This window comes from Frankliniella occidentalis, unplaced genomic scaffold, assembly GCF_000697945.3.
Source record: "Frankliniella occidentalis isolate FOCC.00 unplaced genomic scaffold, Focc_3.1 Scaffold46, whole genome shotgun sequence".
NCBI lineage: Eukaryota > Metazoa > Arthropoda > Insecta > Thysanoptera > Thripidae > Frankliniella > Frankliniella occidentalis.
This window is the reverse complement of record NW_026267176.1, coordinates 443,740-447,733: the sequence shown is the minus strand read 5'-3', so window position 1 is coordinate 447,733 and position 3,994 is coordinate 443,740. Positions and strand designations below refer to the sequence as shown.

At 51.6% G+C, this 3,994-nt stretch overlaps 1 protein-coding gene across 13 annotated transcripts in view; it reads left to right on the top strand.

Moving 5' to 3' along the window:
• LOC113215625 (uncharacterized protein CG43867) overlaps positions 1–3,994 on the top strand; it is an 81,133-nt gene that overhangs the window by 57,773 nt on the left and 19,366 nt on the right. For 2 of the 13 annotated variants that reach the window (XM_026435263.2, XM_052267056.1), the window contains exon 1: positions 1,238–1,418. The exons of the other annotated variants lie outside the window; for them this stretch is intronic. The gene's annotated coding sequence lies outside the window, so the exon portion shown is untranslated. Of the gene's footprint in view, positions 1–1,237; positions 1,419–3,994 lie in introns of those variants that run through there. 13 annotated transcript variants of the gene reach the window in all.

Genomic DNA, 3,994 nt, shown 5'->3' with positions numbered 1-3,994 from the left:
GGGGGGGGATGCCAGGGGAGGGTGGCAGAGGCTGGCAAGGACGAGGGACCCTACCTCCCTCGTTGGTTGCGCTGGGCTAGGCTAGGCCGGGTCGGCGGGCCGAGCTCAGATATGTATGAGCCCAAGGTGGGAACACGGCTTAGGGTAGAGGATGGGGAAGGGGGGGGGCAGCAGGGTACGTTAGCTGACTTTAAAAGGGGCGCTTGGAAAGGGACCGATGCCTGGAGGGAATGTTGCAGTCACAACTCAGCTCAACATCTTTTTAAGACTCGCACGCAATGATCCGGACGGACGGCCCGATGTGTCTCCGGTGGCCGCGAGACGTCGCCACTGAGACGGATGTAACGACGCCTGGTCTAACGCACTTGTTTTTCTGTTGTTGCAGGTAAGCACGGCCGCGGTGCGGTCGCCTGTGAGTCGGACAAACGAGTCCCGTCGGCCGCCTCCTCGCGGACTAATCGCAGGGGCAGCCTGAACCTCGGCGAGGACACGGGTCCCGGGGGAGGGCTCCTCGGCGGCGGGCGGTCGCCTGACCTGGGTGCTGAGCGCCATTCAGGATGAAAAATGGATGAGTGGCGCGTGTCAGGCGAGACAAGGGGCGCCGCTGCTTGCTGCACCCAATTGGCCCGCCGGCGAGCAATCCGCTCCATCTCCTCGTCGGTCTCCTTTTCCCTCCCTCAACCTACCCCCCCCCCTTCTTTACCCCCCACCAGCCCTGATGCTTTGCTATGTCCCTCATAAGGTTGCTGCAAATCGAGGGGATGGTATGCCTGCAAAATTACGAGTCTTCCTCTTGCGAGTGTTGCGGTGCAGGTCATGGGGGGAGCGGGGAGGGGGCTGCTGGGGCAGGGGCAGGTGGCGCAGGTGTGGCTGTGTGTGGGAGCTGCCGGGCCGGGCGGGGCCAAACGACCCACCTCGCGATTCAGGAGGATGTACCGTGTTGTGCGTCGCTGGTCGGCGAGGCGGAGAGGGGTGGTGGGTGAGGGTGGCGCCGCCTCCCCTCCTTCCCGCCGTCCCGACTGTTTTTATTTGTTTCTCTGCGCGCGCGAGCGAGAGGGTGGCAGCGTCAGGACCGCACGGGCTGCCGCTGGCGAGCGACGGAGATGCAGCGAGCAGGGGGTGGCGGCGGCGGCGCGTACGGAGGGGTAGCGGGCTGCCGGGGGTGGTGGGGGCGGCGGCCGAGGCGGCGGCGCGCTCCGCTCGGCTTGAGCGGCTCGGCTCCGGGTCGGTCGGTAGTAGCAGCCTGTCGTGGAGACGGTGCGGTGCGCGTCCGTCCCCCCGCGTAGCGCCCCCGCGTGTCCGCGCCGCACCGCGCCGCCGACCGGCATGTAGGCGCGCAGGATCGGGTCGCGACGAGGAGTGCTGCCAGCATCGCAAAGAGCCGGGAGCGCCGCCCGGGATGCCCTCGTGACAGTGGAGTGCGTGGATTTTTTTTGTTTTTTGTTTTGGTCCAGAGCGACTGCTACGTTTGGCCTCGCAGCAGCCCGTGCAGTTGTGCGTGCGTGTGTGTATGTGTGTGTGTGTATGAGTGCCCCTCCCAGCCCCGCGGTGCCCAGGGCTAAGGGTGCGCGGCCGGCGCTGCGCTCCTCAGCCGGTGATGTGGGGCCAGCTCTGCCCGCCAGGCGTGGCGTTGGCAACACTGGCTCTGGCTAGGGGGCGGAGAGGAACGCCAGCCGGCGCTGCCAACATAGTCTTGGCACCGCGTGGCGTGGCGCGGCGTCGGGGGCCGACTGAACAGGGCTGGCAGTGATCCCCCCGAGCTACACAGCAAACGTTAGAACGTGAATTTGTGGGAAAATTTCGCGAAAAAAGGAATTAACCCTGTGGGATATTTAATTGAACCTGGTATCTGAGTCAATTTTTTCTGATGCTATAATTTAAAACAAAATGTGATGTGCGTTATCTTGACGACATTAGTTAGAAACACTCAAAATGTAAAGTCCAAGTCTTTCAATGAATATTAGTTCAATATTCTTCAAAATTTCCCCTGTAAACACACTCTAAGCCCGTCACTGACATCTTGCAATGCAAATAGGCGATACATAAACTCGTATACGCAGCAAAAATACACACCTAATTGCTAGTGATATGTACAATTTTGGAAGTGATACTGATTATTTGGTTCAGAAGTACGTAGGATTCTTTTTTAACTGCACTTGGTAACAAATGTATAAAATTGGCTACGAATTAGTGTGCTTTTCCAATTGTGCAAACTTTGCACTATTCCTTGACTTTGAACTGAAACTCAACAGCAGGAAGTGTGCAATTTTGTCCTTTTCGCAAAAGTCTAGGCACCTCCACACCACCTGATGTGCAATTTTTGACACTTGCTGTGGGTTTCCTCTGTATACTATTACTAAGACTAATATTTAACCAAGTGTGTAGAATTTTCACTTTTCAATCATTTAATTTTTGCACACTATGTAATGTGCTTCATTTTTAAACACCATAAAGTGTGCTAATTAGAGAAAAGCACACATAACGTGTGCACAAGATGCACACTTGTTTAACACTCAACTAAGTTTTACCAGACTGTATAGTAAAAGGTTGTTCAAAGTGGTGTGCAAGATTTTTTCGAGACGAGAACGAACATGATATTCTATCTAAAAGATCCAGATGAACTAGAACCTTTTCCGGCTTTGAAGTAAGAAAAAGACTAGCATTTACTAGTGATTTTGCCTATAATTTGACTTTCACGTTACAAAATAATCAGTATAACTGACGAAATTGGTAAGTTATTATAGTGGCAATGTTCAGAATTAATGTTGTGTGCTGTGTAAACGAGTTCATTGTATTTTTGCATTGTCAGTAACGAGCTGAGAGTGCACTTGTCTCTTAGTTTGCCAGAGACGACACGTGCACTTTGCTGTGTGGAAAGTGTTCCACACACCTTTTTGCAGAGTAAGGCGCTCCTGGCTGTGACTGGCGGGGGTCACATTGCGATCCGCTCTGTATCGACGATCGGTATGCAGAGCAGCGCGACCTGTCACGTGACACAATCATCCAAATGAAGCCGTCCGTCCCGCGCGCCTCTGGCACTCTGATAACGAGTCCTCTTGTGGCCCCATTGTGTCGGTTCGTCACGCCAGCCAAAGAGTTGGCCACACGTTAGTTTTGGCTCGAGTAGCGAGTTTCCTTTTTTGTCTCTTCCGCGGGCGTCATATCTCAAAATGCTCTCAAAAGAGTGGGCTTCTGGTTTCAGTACATTTTTCGTGTGTTTGATTTTCTCAGGAACATTGCTCTTGTCTTGATCAAAATCCTGTTTGTTCCAAGTAGAATGGTCTCGATACAAGCGCGAGGTTCTCGAAGAAATAAAGAACCCCAAAAATACACTGATAACAAGCAAACATTTTTGTGAGTGTGACTAGAACACACTGAAAAACCAAGTCTCTAGTTGTGCACTTCGAAGTGTTCAACTCAGCAGCTGTGCTGTTGTAAGTTTACAACGCTCTTGTGAGACGCCCCGGGTGGAAGGATCTGAAGACGAACTGCAGTCAGAACTCTAGTAATTTCATCATAGCAGTTAAACTGTAGTTAATCTGCAGTTTTTCCCGCTTTGTAGCCCTACGTCCGAAAAAAATGCAGTTAAACTATAGAAACCTACAATTAAACTTTAGTTTAACTACAGTTTAACTACAGTTTTCGACTATAGTACTGAGTGCGGATCTTTACATCCGGGGCTTGAGGTGGTGTATATACGAGAATTTTTACCACGTACACCTCCTCAATACAAATGCATACCTTGATTTCGTTAAAGGTAGTAGACATGCCCAAGTCTACATTTAGTCAAGATATTAAGGTCTCATATGTGCACTTTATCCAACGTAAGATGAAGCAGGACATGTCTTGTCTACATTACTTCATGTAGACATCCGTTTAAGTTTAAAACGTAAAGAAACCTTGATAGTTAAATTTCCTAGCTTTTGTTGTTGTTGATGTCTTAAAGGGTGCAAGAATAGTATTCCTCCCTTGCAATGCTATCAACCCCCCCCCC